The 19,593-nt window shown below is 38.8% G+C and overlaps 1 protein-coding gene across 6 annotated transcripts in view; it reads left to right on the forward strand.

Annotated features, from left to right (window-relative positions):
* The first annotated feature begins 1,864 nt into the window (after positions 1–1,864).
* ATP10D (ATPase phospholipid transporting 10D (putative)) overlaps positions 1,865–19,593 on the forward strand; it is a 137,880-nt gene continuing 120,151 nt past the window's right edge. For 5 of the 6 annotated variants that reach the window (XM_061420073.1, XM_061420075.1, XM_061420078.1 and 2 more), the window contains exon 1: positions 1,867–2,140. The gene's annotated coding sequence lies outside the window, so the exon portion shown is untranslated. Of the gene's footprint in view, positions 2,141–19,593 lie in introns of all 6 variants that reach the window. The other variant, XM_061420076.1, reaches the window with a different exon arrangement.

A 19,593-nucleotide genomic window follows, 5' to 3' on the forward strand; every position in this document is an offset into this window, starting at 1 on the left:
AGGTGGTACCTTTTGACCTCCTTAATCACCACACAAAGATATTACATTATTACTGACTATATTCCCTGTACTGTGCATTTCATCCCTGTGATTCATTCCATAACTAGAAGTTTGTAGCTCTTAAATTCCCTCAACCATTTCACTAAAGTATTAATTTTTAAAACTTAATTAAGTACATTTAAATCAAATGGGACACATGCTCCTTGCATTCAGTCAAATGTTACAGAAACAAAAAAAAAGCTGGTAATGTCTCCTCTTCTACGTCCCCTCATTCTTCATCCTTTTCCTCTGAGTAAACAATTTTGTGTATCTTAACATCATATTTTATGTTTATATTAAGTTCCATTTATTATAATTTTATATTTAATATACATTTTATAAATATATATGAACAAATTGTATTACAAAGTGTTTTACATTATCCTGCTACTGCCTTTTTTAACTTAAATATAATGTAGATTTTCATCTAAGACAATTTAAATCTAAGCCAGTGATTCTCAACCTTTGCTGCAGATGAGAATCACATGGAGAGCTTTAAACAAATAAAAGAGATTGCTTGAAATCCATCCCCAGAGATTCAGATTTAATTGGCTTGGGTGGGGCCTTGGCATCAAGCTCCTCAGTTGACTCTGATGTGTAACTTGTGAGGACCCGATTTAAGCAATCCAAACTGGCTGCAAATAGCAGCTGCCCGCCTGAATTGTCCTGGTATGCATCCTCTCAAGAAAGCCCTCCACTGAGATTATTTCAGCATCAGTGCTGAGGGGAGATTACGGAAAGCCCATCTTAAACTTTGTCTCCCCAGGAAGTGTGGCTATCAGATGGGAAAATTGCTTCATCTTTTATATCACTTAGAGTCTAATGACTGCTCAAAGGGTTACCAGGGCCAGGAATTTCAGAGACCATGAGATTGACACTCTGCTCTACTAGGCTAGGCTTATCCCAGAACTGACAAAACTTGCCTGCAAGAAAGAGTTTCCTGAATTGGCCATCACAGGAAGCCACACCCAGAACTTGTTTCTCCTTGTCTGGGAGAGGCACCTACTCTGTAGGTGCAGGAACTTGTTTGGCCTCTCCGGCTTGACCTTGCAAGTCGCCTAGCTCCATGGTTCTGTCCTGATGGGCTCTTCACTATTAGCGAAACGTTCGTACTATCATTTAGTTTTCTTCACTCTTGCCACATATTTAAACATTTGAGAAAATGGAAGATAAATATACAAAAAAATAGTTGTGGAGAGATTTGCCCTTCTTTATCTTTGTAGGATAAAACAATTGGTAGCCAGTGATTCAGACCAAATAGATCTGAATTATTAATAGTCACCGCTGGTTCTGCCTTCTTTGCATGCCCTTTCCCTTCCTCAAGGCACTTCGCGGGTAAGAAGTGTTGAGAGAGTAGATGGGTTGTTGGAATTTACTTGGAAGTAAAATATTTTTTTAAAGCTGTGAATTTTAAGCTAGCAGACCATGGCAGCACAGAGCCACATCATTCTGGGTGAAGAAGGGGATAGAAGGTCAAGGAGTGAGAAAAAAGACCAAATAATTTTTCTTTTTTTTCTCAATCTCTTTTCTAGTTAACATCAATATTAAGTATTTAGATTTGACCCTTTTACCCTCCAAAAATAATTCCCAAGAGTTTCAAGTTTAGGTAAATGAATGAACTGTTAAAACAGAATTTCAGCGATACAAGAATGAACCGAACACCCAAGCAGGCAGATTCTGGGTTACTGGGAGACATCTGCATCAAGCAGACAGGAAGCTCGCACCAACAGCTGGAGCTGGGAAACCCCTCGGCGGCCAGGCCCCTCCCCTTTCACCTGACGTCATGAGAGGTGGGGCGGAGAGCGATTGGCCTTCCGCGGAAGCTCGGGCCACTCTGCATCCCCGCCGAAAGGGGAGGCGGAGCAGCGGGGGCGGGCCGCCGGGAGCAGAAGGTTGCCAGCTCGGCTCGGGCTGGGCTCTGGTTTTGGCAGCTGACTTTGAGAGCCGTCTGAGAAGTGTTTTGTTGGTTTTTTTTCTTCAAAGTCAAATGGCTGGCGTAGAAGCATAACCCGCCTCCTCTCTTCGGATCTGTGCTTGGTTCTTCTCTTGCATCTTGGGACTTGTGACCATCATGCTGTGATGTGTGCCCAGAGAGGAACTGGTAAGGGTGAACCAGCGAGCCTCTTTGACGGTTTCCCTGCCTTTTCACTACTCTTTCCCTCTGTTTCTTTACTCTCTCTGTCCTCTGCCTCCCACAGTAGTGGTGTTCAAATTGGATGAAGTACCTCAAAACTGGACTTCGTAGCTTTGTTAAACTTTAAAAAGAAGAATCTTACACCATTTTCAGTCACTTGATTACAGGAGAGGGATGACTATCTTTTCTGAATGCTGGGTTTTGTGAAAAGATAAGTTATGCATACACACCCTTTGTCATCTCATTGTGAAATCGAACAGTTTAAAGCAATTTTGGCTCTGTTTCAAACATAATGAATAGAATAGGGATTGAAATTTTTACCCAGTAGATAAACGACGGATTGATTCCTTAGGAAGAAAAAGGTGTTTGTGTTGGAGCTTGCTCAGAAATAGTTTTTACAGGAGCCCTACCAAAAAGCCCTCAATTTTCCATGCAAACACTGATTTTACAGAGCTTCATTGTTGTTTGGGGCACCCTTTACATTGTAAAACCTGTGATTATACTTTATACAGCAGAGAGACATCTAGTTGGTTAATGAAACCCTCCATTCTGGAAGGTCAGGCTCCCTGTGCCTTCAGAAATGATGTATTTAAACTACTCATAATCATAAGGGCACGTCTACTCGGGTATTTAGAGTGTTATCTAAATAAAACCAAAGATTTTTCTTGCTTCTTTTCTCAGAAGTTCTTTTCAAGGAGAAAAACAATTCTGTAGTCTGAGGGCAAGTCTCTGACTCTAATCAACCTTGAAAGATGACCCACAAGGATAGGGCACTCCTTATCCACCAATGTTACTATATCCAAAAAGTAACTCCAGAGTAGATAAATATTTTGAAATTTGGCTAGGTCACCGTTTCTGGGAAGAGTACCATCAGAAAGATATTTGGTGGCTTGTTTAGAGCCAATGTGTAGCACATGATCATTATAACGGTAAATTCACTCAGTGCCCAGGTGTAAGCACTCACTCCAGTTAACCCCACAAGTAATCTCTCTCCTGAACTCTTCTGTCCATGATACAGATACATATTACCTACATTGTGATAGTTTATCACAAAGAGATCATGCTATATAATTTGAAAAACAACTCTCCAACATTCAAAAACTTTTAGACAGTTTTAAAAAGTAACACTGTAACTGCTAAACAGTTGTTAAGTTGTATGAAAAAGATGGAGAGTCTGAGCAGTCTAAAATAGGATGTCAATACTGTTTGACCTTTGCCTGATAACTGAATATTTGTTCAATACAATTGCTTAGTGACTAAATAGAATTTGAATGGGATGCCTTTTATTTTGATATCAATAAATGGAGGAAACGTTTAGAATTTTATTATAATTTGTAATAGAACAGAGATGATACATCTATTAGACAAGTGGACTTAGAATTAACTTGAAAAATTACGAGGTAAAAAATGTCCACATATTCAAGCCGTCTCTACAGACCTTATTGTCTGATCTAGTTGAAAGTAGTCTTTTTAATGAGGCAAAACCAAAGAAAATGCTACAAACAAGATCACTTGGGGATCCTCAAAACCCAAAGCATTAGCAGCTGTGCAGGTTTCATTTTCAGCTGAAAGAGGTTTGTTGTGAGTATATTCTCTTAAAACATCATTCCCTTCCTCCCTACTGTGAAAGAATTTCAAGCTGAAATTGATAGAATGAATGATCTCCCTCATGTGCCTTTAGGAAAGCGAAGCTTAAAGACTGGGACACCAATTTCCCATAAATGCCTGATTTACAGAGGGCTTCCCTGGTGGCTCAGAGGGTAAAGAATCTGCCTGCAATGCAGGAGACCTTGGTTTGATCCCTGGGTTGGGAAGATCCCCTGGAGGAGGACATGGCAGTCCACTCCAGTATTCTTGCCTGGAGAATCCCCATGGACAGAGGAGCCCGGTGGGGTACAGTCCATGGGGTCACAGACACCATGGAGCGACTAAGCACACACACACACACAGAAGTCCATAAATTGGAATTTTCTTAAATGTCAAGGAGTTAATCAGAAGTTTTGCCTTTTATCAGCATTGGAAAGATTTGCTTATGATTTCCAGAGTAAAAAATAAATGACCCAAGTCGGGTTGGTGTCCAAAAAATGAGTTACATTGAGTTTCTCTTTTATAATTAGACTAGTCGTATCTGCTCAGGGAATTTTCAAAGCAGGTCTCCGTTTCTTTTGACTTTTTAGCAGATACTCACTGAACTCTCTCCTTGTTACATGCCCTGCCCATAAACACAGCCTATTCCAAACCCTGCTGGCTTCCCCAGTGGCTCAGTGGTAAAGCCTGCGATGCAGGAGATGTGGGTTCAATCCCTAGGTGGGGTAAATCCCCTGGAGAAGGAAATGGCAACTGACTCCAGTATTCTTGCCTGGGAAATCCCATGGACAGAGGAGCCTGGTGGGCTACATTCCATGGAGTTCCAAAGAGTCGCACACGACTTAGCTTCTAAACAACATTCCAAATCCTCAGTGAACTCACTTCTGGCTTGCTATAGTTCAAGTGTCCCAAATTGTAATTCCTCTGTTATTCCCGAGTAAACTTGTTTCTTTGAGCATGCCTCTCGATTTACCTCTTTACTAAAATGGACATTTCTACTGTAGATGGATTTATTTCATTTTAGAAACCATCTTAGTCATAGAAACAGTACTTTTCCCAAAGCTAATATCACAGTTAGAGTAAAAATAATGGTGGTACTAGTTTTAAGAGTGTGTCCCTATGGACTGCAGCCCATCAGGTTCCTCTGTCCATGGAATTTCCCCCCTTAATTTATTTCGCTGCTGCTGCTACTGCTAAGTCATGTCAGTCATGTCTGACTCTGTGCGACCCCATAGACGGCAGCCCACCAGGCTCCCCCGTCCCTGGGATTCTCCAGGCAAGAACACTGGAGTGGGTTGCCATTTCCTCCTCCAGTGCATGAAAGTGAAAAGTCAAAGTGAAGTCACTCAGTCGAGTCCGACTCTTCACGACCCCATAGACTGTAGCCTACCAGGCTTCTCCATCCATGGGATTTCCCAGGCAAGAGTACTGGAGTGGGTTGCCATTGCCTTCTCCGAATTTATTTCGCTAAAATCTCCTTCCTCCATTTAAGGCCATTCTGAAAGAGGAAGATGAGTACAACTACAGTTCTGTTAAAAAACAAACTTACAAAATTTCAACTCTTTATGTAGGATAAATAATTTAAAAAATCTTATTATGTTGGTTATATGGAAGGTGAAAATTAGCTTTAAATTATCCAAAAATGTGAAATCTTTCTTCAGTTTAGTGAGTGAAGTCGCTCAGTAGTGTCCGACTCTTTGCAATTCTATAACCATAGCCCGCTAGGTTCCTCTGTCCATGGAATTTTCCAGGCAAGAATACTGGAGTAGGTTGCCATTTCCTTCTCCAGAGGATCTTCCTGACCCAGGGATCGAACCCAGCTCTCCCGTATTGAGGACAGATACTTTACTGTCTGAACCACCAGGGAAGCATTCTTCAGTTTATAGTACTCGTAATTTCTTAGCACTGTGTTTAAAAATTCTCATTCCTCTTACAGACTATAATAATATATAGAAAGTTCTACTAAAAATCTTAACTGTCCTTTCTTCTTTGCTAGAGTCTTCCATAGAGAGGTAATCTCAGATAGTTTAATGACACATTCCAGTAATCTGTGATGTCCTTCAGCCAACAAATTAACCTTGCCATGTTCGAAAAATACCTGTCTTTTAAACAATTTTTATTGAAGACTAGTTGACTTACAATATCATTAGTTTCAAGTGTGCAATATAATGATTCAGTATTTTATACATTATGCATCAAGTTATTACAATATTATTGTTTTCTCTGTGCTATGCACTATATCCCTGTGACTTACTTATTTTATAAGGTAGTTTGCACCTCTTAATCCTCTTCACCTGTTTCATCCATTTCCCCTTCCCTTCCTGCAACCACTAATTTGTTCTCTACATTTGAGTCTGTCTCTGCTTTGTTATATTTGTTGCTTTATTAAATTTCATATATAACTAAAAACATACAGTATTTCATCTTTTTTCTGACTTATTTTACTAAGAAAATTAACCTCTTAGGTCTATCCTTGTCACAAATGGCAAGATTTCACTATTTTTTTTATGGCTGAGTAATCTTCCATTGTGCATATACCACATCTTTTGTATTCATTCGTTTATTGAGGAACACTTAGGTTACTTACATATCTTGGCTATTGTAAATAATACTTCAGTGAACATTGAGGTGCATGTATCTTTAGTGTTTCAATTTGGGGGGATAAATACCCAGAAGTGGAATTGCTAAGCATGTGGTAGTGGTTGTCGTTCAGTAATGTCTGACTCTCTGTGACCCCATGGACTGCAGCATGCCAACCTTCCCTGTCCTTCACTATCTCCCAGAGTTTGCTCAAACTCATGTCGATTGAGTTGGTGATGTCATCCAACCCATCTCATCCTCTGTCACCTCCTCCTCCTGCCCTCAATTTTTCCCAGCATCAGAGTCTTTTCCAATAGAGTCAGCCCCTCGCATCACCAAAGTGTTGGAACTTCATCATCAGTCCTTCGAATAAATATTCAGGATTGATTTCCTTTGACTGACTGGTTTGATCTCCTTGCAGTCTAAGGGACTGCTTGCAGTCTTCTCCAACACCACAATTCAAAAGCATGAATTCTTTTGTGCTCAGGCTTCTTTATGGTTCAAGTCTCTCATCCATACATGACTACTGGAAAAATCAGAGCTTTGACTAGATGGACCTCTGTTGGCAAAGTTATGTCTCTGCTTTTTAGTTCTGTTTTTGAGAGGACTCTATTGTTTTCCAGAGTGGCAATGTCAATTTACATTTCAATTAACAGTGCACAAGCATTCCCTTTTCTATACATTCTCACCAATACTTGACGTTTCTTTTTGATGATAGCCATTTTGATAGGTGTGAGATAATAGCTCATTGTGGTTTTGATTTGCATTTCTCTTCTGAATAGTGATGCTGAGCATCTTTTCAAATGCTTAGTCATCTGTATGTCTTCTTTGAAAAATACCTATTTAGATTCTGTGCATTTTTTAGTCAGACTGGCTTTACTTTTTGATACTGAGTTGTATGAGTTTTTTTAAAAATATATTTTGGATATTAACCCCTTACAGACGTATCCTTTACAAATACCTTCTCCCATTCAGTAAGTTGTATTTTCATTTTGTTGATGGTTTCCTTTTTTGTGAAATAGCTTTTTCATTTGATGTGGTCCCACTTATTTTTGCTTTTTGTTGCCCTTTCCTAAGGAGACATATCCATAAAAAATATTTCTAGGACTCATATAAAAGTATACTGCCTATGTTTTTTTCTAGGAGTTTTTGGTATCAGGTCTTAGTTGAAGCCTTTCACTTTTCAAGTTTATTTTTGGTTAATTTTTCATCTTTTTACATGTGATTGTCCAGTTTTCCTAACACAACTTATTGAAGAGGCTGTCTTTTCCTAATTGTATATTTATGTCTCCTTTGTCATACATGTTAAGTCGCTTTAGTTGTGTCCGACTCTTCGGAACCATTGTAGCCCACTAGTTTCCTCTGTTCATGGGATTCTCCAGGTGAGAATACTGGAGTGGGTTGCCATTTCCTCATCTAGGGGATCTTCCTGACCCAGGGATCAGACCCATGTCTCTTACATCTCCTGCATTGCCCAGCAGGTTCTTTACCACTAATGCCGCCTGGAAAGCCCCCTTTGTCATGGAGTAATCAATTGACCAGATGTGGGTGGGCTTCTTGCTGGGTTCTCTATTCTGTTCCATTAATCCATGTGTCTGTTTTTGTGTGAGTACCATACTGTTTTTAATTACTGTAGCTTTGTAGTATAGTCTGAAGTTGAGGAGCATGATGCCTCCAGTTTTGTTCTTTTTCTCAAGATTGCTTTGGCTAGTCAGGATTTTTTGTAGTTCATACATATTTTGGGATTACTTGTTCTGTGAAAAAATGCTGTGGATGAATTGATAGAGATTGCATTGGATATGTAGATTGTTTTGGATAGTACAGTCATTTTAACAATATTCTTGTGATCCATGAGCACAATATATCATTCCATTTATTGGGGTCAACTTCAGTTTCTTTTATAAAGGTCTTATATTTTTCAGAGTACAGGTCTTTCATTTTCTTTGGATTTATTCCTAGCTATTTTATTCTTTTTGATGCAATTGTAAATGAAATTGATAGCTCATTTTTATTGTATAAAAATGCAACAGGTTTCTGTATATTAATTTTGAATCCTAAAATTTTACTAAATTTATTTATTCTAGGTTTTTTCTTTTTGGTGGAGTTGTTAGAATTTTCTGTATCTAATATCATGTCATCTTCTAGTGACAGTTTTAATACTTCTCTCCCAGTTGTATATCTTTTATTTTTCTTTTCTGATTATAGAACCTAGGACTTCCAGTACTATGTTGAATAAAAATGGGAGTGTTGTCTTATTCCTGATTCTAGAGGGAAAACTCATAGCTTTTCACTATTGAATAGGATTAGCTGTTGGTTTGTCATAAATGGACTTTTCTATGTTGAGGTATGTTCCCCTATACTCACTTTTTTGAGAATTTTTATCATAAATATATATTTTTAATAATATCCTATTCCTTTGAATATAATTTTTTTTATCTTAGTAGGTAAAGACTTATTACTAGATATCCATCTTAATTTCCCATCATTCTTTAATTTGTACTTGAAATGCAAACCATATTGAACTACAGTGTTATGTAACATGGGGTTACAGGGTTTTCCAGCTGCCTTACCTTTATTCATATTTTCTTTTCTAAGATTTACAAATCTCATATCTGATTCTAGACATTTCCCAGGACTCAAAGTTCTGTCTCTTGGGCAGCCTACCCTACATTTGTCTTCCCCCAGTCTCATGTCATGTATTCTCATAAGATGTTCTAGTTCCAGAAAGGTATGTACTGCATGATTACTCTAGTGTTATTTATTTATTTATTTAATTTTTGTCGAATTGAGTGTTTTAACTGGTTCTGGGCATGTTTATTCATTCTCAAAGGACCAGCACTGTGCCTATAAGACAAGGTAAAGGGAATGAACACTCAAAGGTAAGCTCCTAGAAGACAGAGATTTTTGTCTGTTTTGTTCTCTGATTAATCTCTGTCACCTGTTATAATGCCGGCATAATAGTGGAAGCTCAGCAAACATTAGTTGGAAGAATGAAGTTGAGCACTTTCAGTGTGCTGGACAAGTACTGCTACATTGATTTCATAAACCTCCTTTTAAAACAGTGTGAGGCTGAGTAGTATTCCATGGTGTACAGTACACATAAAAAGGAACACATGTGAGTCAGTTATAATGAGGTAGATGGATCTAGAGCCCATTATGCAGAGTGAAGTAAGTCAGAAAGAGACAAGCAAATGTATATTAACATGTATCAGTGGAATCTAGAAAAATGGTACTGATGAACCTCCACTGCAGGGCAGCAGTGGAGACGCAGCCATGAAAAACAGACTGGTGGACACAGTAGGGGAAGAGGAGAGAGGGTCGAATTGAAGGGGTAACACTGAAACATGTACTTTACCATATGTAAAATAGACAGCCAGTGGGAATTTGCTGTATGATGTAGGGAGCTCAAACCTGGTGCTCTGTGATAACCTAGAGGGGTGGGTTGGGGTGGGAGGAGGGAGGGAGGCTCAAGAGAGTGGGGACATATGTATACCTATGGCTGATTCATGTTGATATTTAGTGGAAACTAAGACGATAGTGTAAACCAATTGTCCTCCAGTTAAAAAGCAAAAAATTGTCATTTTAATGAAAAAAAAAAAAAAGTATGAGGTCTGTGATTTTATTTCCATTTTACAGATGAGGGAACTGAGGCTCAGGCTAAGAGCTTGTGATACTGACTGAGAATCTGAGCATCAGTACCACTAGAACTTTTTAGAGCCTGTGTTCTTTCTACTGTCTGCAGGTGCATCTGCTGTTTTGAAAAAAGCTGATTATAGTATCACTTTTAATTCAAATGGATGTGTTTTGGAGGGTGGAGAGCATCTAGTAATTATTGGAATTGACCATTTATCATGAATCCAATTTATAATTCCAGTGAACACCATCCGTTTCTTTTTAATACCATTTGTAGTTTTCATCTATTTCTTATTGCTGTGTATATACTGTATTTAATAACACTTAACTTGCAAATGTTCAGTTTGGGGACAATTTAAATGCAGTCATCCCTCCCTGCCCTTAGTGGCTCAGACTGTAAAGAATCTGCCTGCAATCCAGGAGACCCAGGTTTGATCTCTGAGTCGGGAAGATCCTCTGGAGAATGGAATGGCAACCCAATTTTTTTTTTTTTAATTTTATTTTATTTTTAAACTTTACAATATTATATTGGTTTTGCCAAATATCAAAATGAATCCACCACAGGTATACATGTGTTCCCCATCCTGAACCCTCCTCCCTCCCCATACCATCCCTCTGGGTCGTCCCAGTGCACCAGCCCCAAGCATCCAGTACCGTGCCTCGAACCTGGACTGGCAACCCAATTCTTATCTGGAGAATTCCATGGACGGAGGAGCCTGATGGGCTACAGTCCCTGGGATTGCAGCTGCTGTTGCTGCTGCTAAGTCGCTTCAGTTGTGTCTGACTCTCTGCGACCCCATAGACGGCAGCTCACCAGGCCCCGCCGTCCCTGGGATTCTCCAGGCAAGAACACTGGAGTGGGTTGCCATTTCCTTCTCCAATGCATGAAAATGGAAAGTGAAGGTGAAGTCACTCAGTCGTGTCCGACCCTCAGCGACCGCATGGACTGCAGCCCACCAGGCTCCTCCATCCATGGGATTTTCCAGGCAAGAGTACTGGAGTGGGGTGCCATTGCCTTCTCTGGGGATTGCAGAGTCAGACACAATTGAGCGATTAACACTTACTTACCTATCCCTGCCTATCTGTGCAGGGTTGGTTCCAGAACCCACTGTGGATATCAAAATCCACAGGTGTTCAGAACGCAGAGTTGACCCTTCATATCATCAGTTCCGTAATTCAGCGAGCCATGGTTGGTGTAGTACTGTATTTATTGAAAGCAATCAGCGTATAAGTGGACATATGCAGTTCAAACTCATGTTGTTCAAGGGTCAAGTGTATGTATGTTGAGACAGTTTAAGTAATTGACATATGTAATCTGTGCTTGTGTTACTTTGTCATGTGCTGAAGTTATTTTTATCCGTTGTGAAATTATCTATGAAATATTTACATCATATTTTAAGTGACTAAAATACTTCCAGAATTGAATCTTAAGAAAAGGTTTTAGAAATGAATTAAACCTCTCGTTCATTATACTGGAATATTCTTTTAATAATTCAACTAAAGTAATACCTGTCTTCATCATTTATCCAGTAATGCCACAAACTTAAAAATTATAGTCTTGGATGTGTTTATTTGGTTTATAATTTAATACCTCAGGTTCATGATCTGCAAGAGGCCTTTGGAAAACATTTGTCATCTGTTTAGTTTTATGAGTATATACATTCTTTAAATGCCTAAATTCTTCCCATTTTAGCTGCAAATAACTCCACTTCCCAATTTACACTTTTTTCTTATTATTATTCCATATTCTTTTAAGCGTTTTATTTTCTTTTGCTTTTTACAAATTTCCATGATGACTAATCCAGAAAATAATTGCCCTACTTTTTGTGTATAAAAAAGTAGTTTCACTAATTATTTAAATAATATATGCATCATTGGGGAGTAAATGAATAGTTGCATAAAAATGATACTTAATAGTAATGAATCCATGGAGAATATATACTTTAAATGAAAAATAAGTCTCTCTAAAACAGTCACAGATATAGAAAACAAACAAACTTATGGTTACCAAAGGGAAGGAGTGGGGGGAGGGATAAATTCTATAAATTATGGAATTAGCAGATACACACCACTCTGTATAAAATAGATATGGATTCACTGTATAGGGCAGGGAATGGTGTTCAGTATCGTGTAATAACCTATAATAGAAAAGGATTTTTAAAAAGGAACTATATATATGACTTAGTCACTTTGCTATACATCTGAAACTAACACAATATTATAAATCAACTATATTCAATAAAAAATAACTTTTTTAAAAGGTACAAGAAATAAATCTCTTCAGAGCAAATTTGGGTTGCCTAGGCTCATCGTTTTAAGTCTGGTCCCCAGAGTGAGAGCATCAGCATCACTCGAATTTATTAGAAGTGCCAGTTCATAGGCCCCACTGCAGACTGACTGAATCAAATTGGGGCGAGAGTGTGTGTGTACCAGGTGGAATCTGCTTTCACAAGCTTTCCAGTGATTCAGATCTCTGGCAGTTTGAGGACACAGGCTTAGGCTTAGAATCTTAAGATTTCTTTATTTTGTTATTTTACTTAATTTCAAAATTGTTATTTGATGTACAGTTGATTTACAATATTCATTTCATGTATCCAACATAGTGGTTCAATATTTTTATCGAGTACACTCCATTTAAAGTTGTTATGAAATGTTGGCTATATTCCCTGTGCTGTACAGTCTGCCCTTGTAGCTTTTTATTTTTTCCTTGTAGCTTTTTTATACATAGTAGTTTCTGTCTCTTAATCTCCTACCCCTGTCTTGCCCTTTTTCCTTCCCTCTCCCTATTGGTAACAACTAACTTGTTCTCTATATCTGTGAGTGTTTTTCTGTTTTTTTTTTTTTTCCAACTATAATGTTTATTTTTTTTTAAATTTTATTTTATTTTCAAACTCCACACAATTGTATTACTTCTGCCAAACATCAAAATGAATCCATCACAGGTATACATGTGCTCCCCATCCTGAACCCTCCTCCCTCCTCCCTCCCCATACCATCCCTCTGGGTCATCCCAGTGCACTAGCCCCAAGCATCCAGTATCGTGCATTGAACCTGGACTGGCATCTCGTTTCATACATGATATTTTACATGTTTCAATGCCACTCTCCCAAATCTTCCCACCCTCTCCCTCTCCCACAGAGTCCATAAGACTGTTCCATACATCAGCGTCACTTTTGCTGTCTCGTACACAGGGTTATTGTTATCATCTTTCTAAATTCCATATATATGCGTTAGTATACTGTATTGGTGTTTTTCCTTCTGGCTTACTTCCCTCTGTATAATAGGCTCCAGTTTCATCCACCTCATTAGAACTGATTCAAATGTATTCTTTTTAATGGCTGAGTAATACTCCATTGTGTATGTGTACCACAGCTTTCTTATCCATTCATCTGCTGATGGACATCTAGGTTGCTTCCATGTCCTGGCTATTATAAACAGTGCTGCGATGAACATTGGGGTACACGTGTCTCTTTCCCTTCTGGTTTCCTCAGTGTGTATGCCCAGCAGTGGGATTGCTGGATCATAAGGCAGTTCTATTTCCAGTTTTTTAAGGAATCTCCACACTGTTCTCCATAGTGGCTGTACTAGTTTGCATTCCCACCAACAGTGTAAGAGGGTTCCCTTTTCTCCACACCCTCTCCAACATTTATTATTTGTGGATTCCATGTATCAGTGATAACATACAGGATTTTCCCTGCCTGACCTAATAGCGTAATAACCTGTAGGTCCACTCATGTTGTGGCAAATGACAGAATTTCACTATTTTTTATGGCTAAGTAATATTCCATTGTGAGTGTGTGTATGCATGTGTACCACATCTTTATCAGTTTATCTGTTGATGGACACTTAAGTTGGTTCTATATTTTAGCTATTATAAATTCTGCAATGAACATAGATCTTTTTGAATTAGGATTTTCATTTTCTTCAAATATATAGTCAGGAGTGGAATGGGTGGATCATATGCTAGTTTTTTGAGGAACCTCCTATACTGTTTTCCACTGGGCTGCTGCACAAATTTACATTCCCACCGAGAGTGTACCAGGATTCCCTTTTCTCCACATCCTCATCAACATTTGTTACTTGTAAACTTTTTGGCGATAGCCATTCTGACAGGTGTAAGGTGATACCTCATTTTAATTTATATTTCTCTGATTAGTGGTGATGAGTGTGTTTTCATGTGCTTGTTGACCATCTGTGTCTTCCTTGGATTTCAAAAATCAGGTGGAATTGACCAAGTAGAGTCACACCAAAGCACCCTACTCAATTATTCAACAATGATTTTTCCACACTTTTTTCATTGCTTGACTCTTATCCTCTTAAAAATCAAATTCTTTTTTGATTACTCATTCCCTGGATTCATAGTGTACCACAGTGAACCTGACTGGACATTAATTTATTTTAAAAAATACTCATTGAGTACTTGCTATGTGCTGGGCATTGTCCAGTTACCGGTTAAAGCAGTGTACCAGATGATCTCATAGAGGAAACAGACATGAAAATAATAATTATAGCTCATTCCTCTTTCTTTTGGATAATCTATTAAAGCTTATCTTTAGGATCACAATACAGTGTGTTTGTTATGTTTTACATACACAAAAATACACACTTCATCACATAGAGCTGAAGGTTGCAGTCTTTGTATGAATGAATAAAGATAACACACTAGGAAATTTGTATTCTTCTGCCAGTTTAAAAAGATACTTTGTAGTTTTCAAAATGAGCACTTATCTGGGGTTTAGCTCTACTTACTTATCTATTGGTTAGTGTTTTAATGCTCTCAGTATTTGTTGTTCTGGAGCCTGGCCATAAACATGTCAAAGTTTGTCCCAAGGCAATTGATCTCTGAAGTATTTCAGGCAATGAGGTGAATCTCATGAACTTCTTGCAGGATCCCTCTCCTGAACTGTGTGGTCTTTGAAGACAAGAACCACAGAGTTTACACATAACTTTTAATCATTTTGGTTGTAATGCCTGGACAGTACTTTGCTGACATATGGTAGCCTTTCAGTAGTTATTTATTAAACAAATGTAAGGAAAAGCAATCTCTGAACAGTGAGAATAGTTTTCACTAAAATAAGTCTTCTGTTTCTATAGGTCTTCTGCTTCCTGAAGACCACTGAGGTGGTTAATTCAGTTTATTTGTTCTAAAGTAGTTGGGAATATGAGTTCAAATTTCATAAAGGCAGATATTTGGTCAGTCAAGTGAGACACAAACCTATGAAAATAGTCATGAACATTCAAAACAAGGTCTTCAACTGCTGGTTGAAAACCTACAGATATGCCTCTGAAGACCCTGAAGGCATCACTATATAGAGTACTTTACAATAATTGGTGCTTTGAGCATTTTGGTGATGAATTCTCAGAAAGAAAAACTTATTCAAAATGTTGTATAAAATGTAGGAAAATTGAGAACACACAATCATTTCTATCATGAAGTTATTTTGGTATTTAAGGGATAAACTTTAAACCTCTTGAAAAAAAATAGGGTACTCAGAAGAACTTCCTTCCTGAGAGTTTTAGAACAATGAAATTCAAATACCTCAGCTATTTTTAAAAATAGGTTCTATTTCCCCTTTTATGTCTTTTTTGTTGCAGAGTCTTATTAGCAGCCATTTTAGGCTTACCTGCTAAAGATCTTCATTCAAAGTATAATAATTTTAGCATATATAATAAAAGCTATAATATCATGAGATAACTAAGCTTATATTACTTCTAGAGTTGGTATGTGTAAGATTGTTAGAGGTATTCTGGTTGTTACTGCATATAAGAGAGGTGTTATTTTAGTCATTCATTCCTATGTCTATTCCACAAATATGTGTTGGAAGTCTGCTCTGGGTCTGATACTGTTCTAAGCGTAGGTTACATCAGTGGATAAAGGAGATAGAAATTTCTACTCTGGAAGGGGAGACAAGAACTATAATACAAAAAAAATTATAGATTGTTAGAAAATGACTTAAGTTTATGAAAAATAAGAAAGGGAAAAAGAATGAATTGCTGAGACAAGGCTGTGTTAGGAGTGGAATGAAGGAGGGGCAGAGGAATAGATCGGAGAGGACATTGGGAGGTAGGTGTGTGTTGCCTTGGTGGCTTTTATTATAATTAACGTGGTAGCCTTTCAGTTCAGTTTAGTCGCTCAGTCGTGTCTGAGTCTTTGCAACCCCATGAACCACAGCACGCCAGGCTTCCCTCTCCATCACCAACTCCCGGAGTTTACCCAAACTCATGTCCATTGAGTTGGTGATGCCATCCAACCATCTCATCCTCTGTCGTCCCCTTCTCCTCCTGTCCTCAGTCTTTCCCAGCATCAGGGTCTTTTCCAATGAGTCAGCTGTTCACATCAGGTGGCCAAAGTATTGGAGTTTCAGCTTCAACATCAGTCTTTCCAGTGAATATTCAGGAGTGATTTCCTTCAGGATTGGCTGGTTGGATCTCCTTGCAGTCCAAGGGACTCTCAAGAGTCTTCTCCAACACCACAGTTCAAAAGCATCAGTTCTTCAGCACTCAGCTTTCTTTGTAGTCCAACTCTCACATCCATACATGACCACTGGAAAAACCATAGCCTTGACTAGATGGACCTTTGTTGGCAGAGTAATGTCTCTGCTTTTTAATATGCTATCTAGGTTGGTCATAACTTTGCTTCCAAGGAATAAGAGTCCCCTTTAGAGAATTTTAAATTGTGGAAGGAGTTTGAGGTTCCAAATGAAGTGTTAACAGGGCAAGTTAGAGTGTTGGACTCAGATGATAGTGGTGGAGTGATGCCAAGTGGTGAGAATCCAGATATACTTGGAAGGTGATGGTGGTGGTGCTCAGTCATGTCCAACTCTTTGCGGCCCCATGGACTATAGCCTGCCAGATTTCTCTGTCCATGGAATTTCCCAGACAAGAATACTGGAATGGGTTGCCATTTCCTACTCCAGGGGATCTTCCCAACCTAGGGATTGAACCCACGTTTCTTGCGTCTCCTCCATTGGCAGACAGATTCTTTACCACTGAGCCATCCAGGAAGCCCCATATTTGGAAGGTAGAGTCAACAAAATCTACTGACTGTGGGTTGTGAGACACAGGACCCTGGATGATCCAGAGGCCTTTGGGCTCAGGGTCCTAGAAGGATGGAGCTGCATTCAACTAATTGACAAAACTAATCTGTGGAATAAGCAGGTTTTGGTGGGGGTGGTATCAGGAGTTCCATTTTGCACATGTTACCATTTGATGATGAGCCCAAATGGAGATGCGCTGACTAGTTGGCAATCAGAAGTACATATCTGGAAATTAGGAAGAGATCCAGTCTGTGCTGGAGGGTGGTTATGTGGTGGGGAATCTGTAGAAGTTCTCTTCTGAGGGCTTTGACTTTCCCAGTAAAATAGAAGTATGGTCTTCAGCAGAGAGGGAGCTGTTGGAAATTAGAGAAGAAAGTCTGAAACAGTTGTCTGTAAAAGTGGGAAAGTGAAGAGACTAGAAATGCTGTATGATTGCAGTTGGCATGTCTGGTCAACTAGTAGTTCACGGTCAAGAATTTAAAGTAACACTAAGCCTGCTTATTTGCCACCATATCTTTGCGCAAGTTCTTACTTATTTTTAGTCCCCTGGCATGTTTATGAGAATATTGCTGCTATCACAAAGGCAAAACATAAAAAAATAAGGTGACACTCTTCAGGGACCTTGTGTATTTCTCTTAGCCACTTTCAACTTTTCAGTATTGGAACAGTATATAGAGATTCAGATCAAACTGATTTGAGTTGGCCAGGAAGTTCATTTGGGTTTTCTGTAAGCTGTAACTAGAGTAAGGGTTTGGCCAAGAAGAAGTGAAAGAGGAGCTAAGAGGCTGAGAGAATATACAAAGAAGTGAGAGCAGTGTTGACCACAACATTCAGACTAAGGGAAGTGTGGCCACGCAAGAATGAAAGGCAGTGAGAAGGTGGCGGGGGGTTGGGGGGAGCAGCTGCTTGGAGGTCCCTGTGGGGTCAGAGAATATGGAAGGCAGAATAAAAATGAATCATTTATTTTAAACACATGTTATGTGTATATAATGAATTGTATTTCAGATATATGGGAAAAACTTTCTATTGAAGGCATCTAATAACATTTTTTAAACTTAAATGCAAATATCTGAAACCTTGAACTTCAGTTTTTCAAATGAAGTATGCCTTCAGCATTTTTTCCTTCTAAGTGACTTTTCCTTATCCTAGTCCTGTTCTTCCCACCCTCACATTCTTTGGAGGTGCTCTGTGCCTCTGCCAACCTGTTGCTCAAGTGCTTTTGCCCTGTGTCAGAGCCTCCTAATAACCACAGAGGCTTATTTGCATTAGACTTGGGTGAGTTTCTCACTCTGAGCCTCAGTTTCCTCATTTAAGTGGGGATAATAATTTGTACTTTATTGTAAGAACTAATGTTAATGTGTATTTATCCCTTGCACAGAACTTGGCATGTCTTTAAAAATGGTAGATATTATTATCATCTTAGGCTTATTGAATGAATCATATGTTATTAGAGCTGAATAACTGAATCTCAAAAGCATGCTGTTCTGTCATTTCAATAACATGTTATTTTAGAAGCATCTAGGATTATCAGTGGCAAAACATTGTGTTAACGATTGCTATCATTAACCTTTTAAAAATTATTTTTAATTGGAGGATAATTGGTTTACAGTACTGTGTTGGTTTCTGCCATACAGCAACATGGATTAGCCATAGGTATACATATGTCCCCTCCCTCTTGAACCTCCCTCCTGCCTCCCACCCCAACCCACCCCTCTAGGTTGTCACACAGCACTGGGTTTGAGCTTCCTGCATCATACAGCAAATTTCCACTAGCTCTCTGTTTTACATATGATAATATATATGTTTCAAAGCTACTCTCTCAAATTGTCCCACTCTCTCCTTGCCCCACTGTGTCCACAAGTCGCTTCTCTATCTGTCTCCACTGCTGCCCTGCAAATGGTTCATGTAGTACCATTTTTCTAGATTCCATATATATGTGTGTTAATATATGATATTTGTTTTTCTCTTTCTGACTTGCTTCACTCTGTGTAATAGGCTCTAGATTCATCCACCTCATTTGAACTGACTCAAATATGTTCCTTTTTATGGATGAGTAATATTCCATTGTATATATGTACCACAGCTTCTTTAGCCATTCCTGTGTTGTTGGGCATCTAGGTTGCTTCCATGTCTTGGCTATTGTAAATAGGTTTGTGATGAACATTGGGGTACAGTTATGATTTCCTCAGGGAATATGCCCAGTGGTGGGATTACTGTGTCGTATGGTAGTTTTATTTCTGGTTTGTTAAGGAATCTCCATGCTGTTCTCCATAGTGGCAGTATCAATTTACCTTCCCACCAACAGCACAAGAGGGTTTCCTTTTCTCCACACTCTCTCCAGCATTTATTGTTTGTAGATTTTTTGATGATGGTCATTCTGACCAGTGTGAGGTGATGCCTCACTGTAGTTTTGATTTGCATTTCTCTAATAATGAGCAATGTTGAGCATCTTTTCATGTGTTTATTAGCATCTTTATGTCTTCTTGGCTTCCCTGATGGCTCAGTTGGTAAAGAATCCGCCTGCAATGCAGGAGTCCCGGTTCGATTCCTGGATTGGGAAGATCTGCTGGAGAAGGGAAAGGC

Source organism: Bos javanicus, chromosome 6 (genome assembly GCF_032452875.1).
Source record: "Bos javanicus breed banteng chromosome 6, ARS-OSU_banteng_1.0, whole genome shotgun sequence".
NCBI lineage: Eukaryota > Metazoa > Chordata > Mammalia > Artiodactyla > Bovidae > Bos > Bos javanicus.